The sequence below is a fragment of the Rhincodon typus genome, chromosome 11, assembly GCF_021869965.1.
Source record: "Rhincodon typus isolate 14 chromosome 11, sRhiTyp1.1, whole genome shotgun sequence".
Taxonomy (NCBI): Eukaryota; Metazoa; Chordata; class Chondrichthyes; order Orectolobiformes; family Rhincodontidae; genus Rhincodon; species Rhincodon typus.
This window is the reverse complement of record NC_063342.1, coordinates 29,741,356-29,750,733: the sequence shown is the minus strand read 5'-3', so window position 1 is coordinate 29,750,733 and position 9,378 is coordinate 29,741,356. Positions and strand designations below refer to the sequence as shown.

Below are 9,378 nucleotides of genomic sequence, written 5' to 3'. Positions count from 1 at the left end.
CGACACACCACCCTGCTCCCTGGCCAACATCTTTGTCTTTGGCTTGCTGCAGTGTTCCAGCGAAGCCCAACGCAAGCTCGAGGAACAACACCTCATTTTCCACTTGGGGACCCCACAGCCCTCCGGACTCAATATTGAGTTCAATAATTTTAGGGTCTAAACTCTCCCATGTCCCAGACTCCCACCCCACACACCAGGCCTTGTTACCACATACCCTGCCATTACACACCCCCTGTTGTTAGTCACTAACAGTCCCATTAACAACTATTCACCCTCCCAGCCTGACCATTAGCAGCTCCTTTGTCTGTCCATAGAACATAGAACATAGAACATAGAACGGTATAGCACAGTACAGGCCCTTCGGCCCACGATGTTGTGCTGAACTTCTACCCTAATCCTAGGGTCTATCTAACCTCCACCCTTACCTTATACTATCATCCATATGCCTATCTAATAGCCGCTTAAATGCCCCTAAAGAGGCTGACTCCACTCCCCTCTCCGAGGATGCATTCCACGCCCTGACCACTCTCTGAGTAAAGAACCTACCTCTGACGTCTCTCCTATATCTACCTCCACTCACTTTAAAACTATGCCCCCTCTTAATAGCTACCTCCACCCTAGGAAAAAAGTCTCTGGCTGTCTACTCTATCTCTCCCTTCGATCATTTTGTACACTTCTATCAAGTCACCCCTCATCCTTCATCGTTCTAAAGAGAAAAGCCATAGCTCTCGCAACCTTTCCTCGCAAGACCTTCCCTCCATTCCAGGCAACATCCTGGTAAATCTCCTCTGCACCTTTTCCAACGCTTCCACATCTTTCCTGTAATGAGGCAACCAGAACTGGGCACAGTACTCCAGATGTGGCCGAACCAGGCTTTTGTATAGCTGGAGAATAACCTCACGGCTCTTGAACTCAATCCCTCTATTAATGAAAGCTAACACACCATACGCCTTCTCAACAACTCTATCCACCTGGAAGGCAGCTTTCAGCTCTGCTCCTCTGCACTGCCAAGAATCTTTCCGTTAACCCTGTATTCTGCTTTCAAGTTTTTCCTTCCAAAATGAATCACCTCACACTTTTCAGGGTTAAACTCCATCTGCCACTTCTCAGCCCAGTTCTGCATCCTATCAATGTCCCTTTGTAACCTAGAACAGTCCAACGCACTGTCCACAACTCGACCCACGTTCGTATCGTCCGCGAACTTGCTAATCCACCCTTCCACTCTGACATCCAAATCATTTACAAAAAATCACAAATAGAAGAGGACCCAGAACAGATCCTTGTGGTACACCACTCGTAACTGAGCACCATGTTGAATATTTTCTGTCCACTACCACCCTTTGTCTTCTAAGGGTCAGCCAATTCTGAATCTAATCTGCCACATTTCCCCCTATCCCATGTCTCCTTACCTTCTGCATGAGCCTTCCATGGGGAACCTTATCAAACGTCTTACTTAAATCCATGTATATCACATCCACTGCTCCACCTTCATCCACGTGTTTGGTCACCTCTTCAAAGAATTCAATAAGGTTTGTGAGGCATGATCTACCCCTCATAAAATCCATGCTGACTATCACGAATCAAACTGTGCCTTTCCAAGTGATCATAAATCCTATCTCTCAGAGCCCTTTCCAATAATTTGCCCACCACTGACATAAGACTAACCGGCCTGTAATTTCCGGGGTTATCCTTATTCCCTTTTTTGAACAAGGGAATGATGTTTGCCTCTCTCCAATCTTCCGGCACTAGACATGTAGACAGTGAGGACGAAAACATCATCGCCAAAGGCCCTGCGATCTCTTCCCTCGCTTCCCATAGAATCCTTGGATAAATCCCATCAGGCCCGGAGGACTCATCTATCTTCAACTTCCTCAAAATTCCTAGCACATCTTCCTTACTAACAGCAACATCCTCTAGCCTACCAGCCTGTTTCACACTGTCCTCCTCTACAACTCGGTCCCTCTCAGTTGTGAATACCGAATTGTCTAACTGTCTTTCTCTCTCTTTGGGCTCTATCCTATCATTTACTTCCAACCCCACCCACCTCCCAATTTTCTGCATACAAACTGACGTTTTCCCAGCCACCATCAGTTCTGAGGAAGGGTCACCGGACCAGAAACGTTAACTCTGTTTTTTCCTTCACAGATGCTGCCAGACCTGCTGAGCTTTTCCAGCAACTTTGTTTTTGTTCCTGATTTGCAGCATCTGCAGTTCTTTTGGTTTTTATCTGTCTGTAGATATTGCTCAAATCTTCAGCGGTTTTCGGATCCACACCTTTCCCATTCAGTTGAAAGTGCTAAGCATGAAGGAGTCTTTCCAATTTGTCAATAACAAATGGAAATGGTTATTATATTATCTGGACAATTGTCAACAGCATTTTCACATGGGCTAATATTCTAAAGTAGTTACCATAATTGTGACCTGTTCCAATAAAGAAGGAAAATGAACCATAATAGAAATAACAAAGTAATGGAACACAATATGCTCGAACATGAATTCAATGGAATGTGTCCTTCAGGTCGTTTCACACAAAAATATACTTCAAAGTTTCATTTGTTTGAAATAATTTAGTATTTGGTGCTATTTTGGAGGAAAACATAGAAGGAAATTTGAGGCTAAATAAAAAGTAGATTCAAAATCCAGTGAAATAAAACTTTCAACTGACCTCATTGCTGAATACTTGTCAATTAAATCAATGCACCAGGGAAAGAATTTCAATGAGGTTTTGCAAAATGACATTATCAGCACCAAGTTACTGCAATTTCACACAATTTCATTAAAAAAAACTTTATTTCTCCCACATCACATCACTTATGTTATCACTACCACTAAACACATGATGCTTTTACAACATACACCCTTCAGTGTATCCATCATGTCTTAAAATAATGCATTCAAACTCACTCAATCATGATATTCCTAGAAATAAAACAACGCAAATCATGATTGACACTGCACAACCAAGCACTTGACTTCTTTCCTGACTGCAAGTACAAATTTAGATTACAAACATTAGAGGCTGAAACTTACAATTTCTTCACTAAATCCAGTTGCATCAGCTTTTTGGAGGGATTATCTTCACGAGGCCTAGCACGTTGTCTCATCCTATTCCCATCTCATCTCATTAATTACCTACCTATCATTATGGCAGCTCTCACATCCGACTTCCATCCCATCTTACTCTGCAGTGTTCCAGGAGAAACTCACCATTCAGCAGATATTCCAGAATTCATTGGCATCCATTGTGCCCTGCATCATGTTTAAAAGCCTGTTACACACCCATAAAAGCACTGTTGGTCCAGAGATGCTGTGCATGATTCCTCAAATTTGTTCAGAACATGGCAGACACGAGAAAAATCAGCACCCTGCTTAGCAGGCAGGGATCTGGAGCTCTGGCTAGATGAGGAATTTCCTCGACCCCCAGTGCAGGCCACATCACCAGAACATGCTAGCCTGGTCCAAGGTTGCCAACCGAGTTAGTGCAGTCTCAGCCATCTGAAGGAATGCCTAGCACTATAGGAAGGAGGTGAATAAACCTTTTCCACTCTGCCAGCATAAACGTGTCACCATTTCTCTTCAATACTTTGCACCATCTCTGCTATTTTACCCAACTCCCACCAAGACTCATACAGTACCATTGTCAATAGCGGCTGCAACATCTTCCCCAGTCTCCCTCACCCACCTCAACCCCTGAATACATGCTGCACTATTTACTCACTCACTCAGGACACATCCCCACCTGCACCAGCAATAATAGTTGTGGCATCCACTTTCATCATCGCCGTTCTTGCTTTACTCTCATTCTTGAGGAAAAACAGCCCACTATACGGCAAAAAAAAGAGTCAAGATGGCGGGTGTCATCCAGTTCCTGTCTCTTTTTGACAGGATCCTGACTCTGACCAGCCAGAGAAGATCATCGACTGGTATCAGAGGCTGCCCTTCAATTTCCATGCTGGGACCTCCTGGGCAAAGTCTATCCCTCTTGACTTGATTAAGGCCTGTTAACGACCATGACAAGTTTCCTGGCTTTGTGTTGGTGCTCCACTGCACAGCAAGAACAGCAGTAATATATGAGCCTGCTATTGGTGACTGAAGGGGAAAAGTGCAAAAAAGGCAATGCAATGAAATCAGGGATGTTATGGCCACCCAGAGTGGATCAGAATGAATGTCTGCTGTAACAGGAACAGCCCAGAGATACAGTCTGGTCCAGCTCCTGAACACAGTGCTCCTGTAGCACCATTACAATGATAGTTGCCAGTGGAACCTTTAAGTGCAAAAGAGCACTGGAAGTAGATCAGAGATGTACCATGAGGGTTCTTTGAGGCTGGCACGTCAGATACTAATATCTGTTGACTTGAGTGGGAGAGATGAGTGGCCAGTGCCCAGCGAGTGTGCTCTAAGATGTTTGTACCCAGTTTCCCAACAATTGAGGTCATTTGCAGCAAGTGATGAGCTGAATCCAGCAGATAATCAATCTGGTTTCCTAGTCAAGCTTTTCCAATATCTAAATTTTTGGCAGATTTGGTACGATGAGAATCTGAATATTGATAAGTCAAGTTGTGGCATTAAACAAGGTATTTAATATTATTCATCAATTTGCATTTCACCACTGCCTCGTGAGAATCTTGCCATGCTGCTTGTGAAAAGTATAAAAAGATAGCAAGACAATCCTGACATAGAGCTGGACCTCACTGCACTTGTCGCCCCATTCTTCCACACATCTCATCATAGCCCACAGTGCTCAGACACCGATAAGATTTCACCCTAGATTTCTTCTGTGATTGCCATGATCAGTACAAGGCCTAGCGAAAATTTCAGCCAGGAATGAATGCTACAATTCTATAATATCAAATTACTGTACAAAGAGGAGAAGGTTCAGTGGGCCTTTTCTTACTCCTGATTCAGTGTTCTTAAGTACAATTTATCATAAAAATAAATTAACCATTTTAATAAAATTTAAGTATGCAATGAATAAACCCTTAACATTATACTGGAGTTTGACATAAGAAATGTGATTGGTATTAGAGATAGTAGAAACTGCAGATGCTGGAGGATCTGAGATAACAAGGTGTAGAACTGGATGAACACAGCAGGCGAAGCAGAAGCCCGAAGAAGGGTCTAGGCCCGAAACGTCAGCCTTCCTGCTCGGCCCGCTGTGTTCATCCAGCTCTACACCTTGTTATCTGTGATTGGTATTAAGCTGGGCAATTGAATAACTTTGGGCTGTGGTGTATTAAATAACTTGCCCAATGACAATGATATCAGAATCACCCAGAGGTGAGAGAATATATTCATTCATGCGCAGAGCATTGTGCCAACACGCAAGAAGCTTCATGTGTAGACATTTCACTACAGTGCCTTCAGGAAGCATTTGTACATGAGGTACAGAAAGTACATTTTTTGTTTCATTTTCAAAGGAGCAAAGCTGCAAATATGGCCCTAATTTCACCCAACTGGAACTGCAAGCTGCCTTATTAATATGTCTCAGTGTCAAAGCCAACCAGAAATGTTGCAACCTTGTTCACTCACATAGGGTGTAAGGATAAATCCAGCAAGTAATGGTCACTTCAACCAGTAATAGAAAAGCTTTCAGAAACAATAATCCAAGACAAAATTAACAGTCACTCTGACAAGTATCGATTAATTACATAAGGTCAGCATGAATTGTTAACATAAATAAGATTTATCTATGTCTATTGAGTTTTTTGCTGCAATTACAAAGAGTTGATGAGGGTAATGTGGTTAATACAGTGTATATGGACTTCTAAAAGGCATTTTAGAAAAGGCAAAATCAAAGACTTGCCAGTGAAATTGAAACCTGTGGAATAGAGAGGACAATGGTGCATGAATATGACAAAAAAAAAGCAAGTGAACTGTGGATGCTGAACATCTAAAACCAAAACAGAAATTCCTGGAAAATCTCAGCAGGTCTGGCAGCATCCATGGAAAGAAATCAGACTTACCGTTTTGGGTCCAATGACCCTTCTTCAAAACACTTCTTCAAGCAGTTCTGAAGAAGGGTCACTGGACCCAAAACGGTAACTCTGATTCCTTTCTACAGATGCTGCCAGACCTAAGATTTTTCAGCAATTTCTATTTTTGTTGTATGGATACAAAGTTAACAGTAAACAGAGAGTACAGTAGCGAATGGTTGTTTTTCAGACTGGACAAAGTAAGGAGTAGGTGCTCTAGGGCTGAAACTTTTCACAATGTATCTTAGTGACCTAAACCTGGGTACGTAGGGCATAATTTCAAAATCTGCAAACAACAAGAAATTTGGAAGTATTGTGCACCGCGAGGAGAATGACAGACCTCCAAAGGACACAGACAGGCTGCAGGAATGGATGGACACAAAACAGATCAAATATAATAGAGAAATGTAAAGTGTTTAATTATGGTAAGAAGTCTCACAAGAACAATCTTAGATGCTAAAAATTTAAAGTCATTAAAGGGTAAAATTGCGAAATATTTCGAAATTCATGATAAAATAGGACAGAGTTAGCACAGCTTCATCAAGGGGAGGTCATACCTGACAATCCGTTAGAATTCTTAGAGGAAGTAACAAGCAAGTTCGACAAAGGAGAGCCAATGAACATGATCTATTTGGATTTCCAAAAGACTTCTGATAAGGTGCTGCACAGGAAGCTGCTAAATACACTAAGAGCCCATGGTGTTAGGGGCAAAGTGCTGGCACGGACAGAGGATTGGCGGACTGGTAGAAAGTAGAGATTGGGGATAAAGAGATCTTTTCAGGATGGCAGTCAGTGACCAGTGAACCGACGGCATGTTGCTAAGTTCGCAGAGGACTCAAAGATAGATGGAGGGATATGTAGTGTTGAGAAAGGGAGGAGGCTGCAGAAGGACCTGGACAGGCTTGGAGAGTGGCAAAGAAGTGGCAGATAGAATACAAATGTAGAAAAGTGTGAGGTCATGCATTTGTAGGAAGAATTGAGGCAGAGACTATTTTCTAAATGGGGTAAGGCTTCAGAAAACTGAAGTACAAGGGGATTTGTGAGTTGAGGATTCTCTTAAGGTTAACATACAAGTTCAGTTGGCAGTTAGGAAGGCAAATGCAATGTTAGCATTCATTTTAAGAGTGCTAGAGGACATAGAGAAGATGTTTCCAATAGGAGGAGAATTTCAGACCTAGGGCAGAGCCTCAGAATGAAGGGGCAACCCTTTAGAACTAAGAGGAGGAGAAATTTCTTCAGCCAGAGGGTGGACACTCTGTGAAACTCATGGCCACAGAGGGCAGTGGAGGCCTAGGCATTGTAGTTAAGAAAGAGATGGATAGGTTCTTGAATAGTAAAGAGATCAAAGATTACTGAGAGAAGGCAGCAGAATGGATTGAGAAGCATATCAGCTATCGTTGAATTTTTTTTCTTTATTTATTCATGGGATGAAGGCGTCGCTAGCCAGGAAGCATTTATTGCCCATCTCTAATTGCCCAGAGGGCAGTTAAGAGTCAACCACATTGCTATGGGTCTGCAGTCATATGTAGGTCAGACCAGGTAAGGATGGCAGTTTCCTTCCCTAAAGGACATTAGTGAGCCAGATGAGATTTTCCTGACAATCAACACTGGATTCACGGTCATCATTAGACTCTCAATTCCAGATATTTATTGAATTCAAATTCCACCACCTGCCATGGCGGAATTCGAACCCGGGTCCCCAGAACATTATATGGGTCTCGGGGTTAACAGTCCAGTGACAATACCACTAGGCCACTGCCTGCCCAGAGAATGGCACAGCAGTCACAATGGGCCAAATGGCCTAATTCTGCTCCTATATCTTATGGTCTAAAATAAAGAGTATTTTTAAAAGGGGTACAAGGAACAGAGATTTTGGATGGTAATGCACCTAAATTGTTGAAGGTTGCAGGTTAAGGCTAAGAAACTGCATAAAAAGGCATGTGGGCACCTAGGTTTCATAGATAAAGTCAAAAAGAGTACAAAAGCTGAGAAATTAAGACAAAGAGATAAAACACCGGTTTGGCCTGAAGTAGAGGAGGACTGTGTCTAATTCTGAGCACCACACTTTTAAGGATGTAAGGCTCCATAGCAAGCACAGAACAGATTTAGGAGACCTGTTCCAAGAATAAGAGACTTCAGTTAGATGGATCAGTTGGGGAAGTTGGGTTGTGAAAAGAATGGCAAGAGAAACTTTGAGATAATTTCTTCCCTCAAAGAGCTGTGAATCTATGGAATTCTTTACCACAGAGGGCTGCTAAGGCTGGGTCATTAAGTTTATTCAAGAGTTTTAGGCAGATTTTTAACCATTAAGGGAATCAAAGGTTATGGGGAAAAGGCACGATGGTAGAGTTGAGGACTATCTGATCTGCCATGATATCACTGAATGATGAAACAGGTGGGCTGAATGGTCTACATCTGCTTTTAGGTCTTATAAAAGTAACTCAAAATCATGAAGAGTCTAGACAACATAGAGACAGGAACTGTTCTCACTGATGAAGAACTAGAGGGTACCACTTTAAAACAAATGAAAAAGGAGCCAATGGCAATATGAGGAGTGCATGGTGGAGGCAGATTCAATCATGGCTTTCAAAAGGAAACAAGACAGGAAACTTGCATGGCTACATAAAAATGGGACTAGCTGAGTTGGCTTGCAGCTAACCAGCAGGGGCACAACAGATCAAGTGATCTCCGGGGCTTTAACCCGATACTTTGGTTCTACAATTATGTAATTTTAAAATTAGAAGTTTAGCACTTTCCAGCAAAATCTGGAAGCAGATTTTCTCTAACAAAGTATAGTGGAAATGTGAAATTCTCTCACCTAAAAGCCTGTGACAGCTGGAATAATTGAAATTTTAGGCTGAAATCAAGAGATTTTTTAAAAACTAGAGTTAGTCATATCAAGTGATATTATCAAAAGCTGGTTAAAAGAAAATTTTGAAGTACATTACCTATACATAGCATGAATGAATGGCAAAACAGGTTCAAGTGACTAACCTGGTAGTCCTGAGATTATGTTCCATGATTAACAAAAAGGTTTGTTATTTCAGTCCAATTTCTGTTATACAACACAAAAAGTCGCGGTCAGAAATTACAAGTTACCATCCCATCAAACTAGCAGTTATTCTAATCCTGTACATATGTCTACATTAAGTGGACATTTCTGAAAATTTCAAATTTCTATTATATACATATTTCTGCTAATGAAAAAAAAAATCACAAAAAAAAACACTGGCATAATGCAAGTGCTGGATCAAGAATTAGTGGAACAGATTATTTGCTATTTTCACAAACACTGATATCACAATATTATGCAAATCTCAATCACCATTATCAGTTTTGGATCAATGCAAAACACAAGAAAATACCTGGTCCTGTTTCACTATAGGGAATTACTCTAGACTCCACT

The 9,378-nt window shown here is 41.7% G+C and overlaps 1 protein-coding gene across 2 annotated transcripts in view; it reads right to left on the bottom strand.

Annotated features, from left to right (window-relative positions):
* LOC109912945 (BBX high mobility group box domain containing) overlaps nucleotides 1-9,030 on the bottom strand; it is a 210,186-nt gene extending 201,156 nt beyond the window's left edge. Inside the window, exon 1 of one of the 2 annotated variants that reach the window (XM_020512394.2) lies at nucleotides 8,967-9,030. The gene's annotated coding sequence lies outside the window, so the exon portion shown is untranslated. The remainder of the gene's footprint in view (nucleotides 1-8,966) is intronic. The other variant, XM_020512395.2, reaches the window with a different exon arrangement.
* Nucleotides 9,031-9,378: the final 348 nt, after the last annotated feature.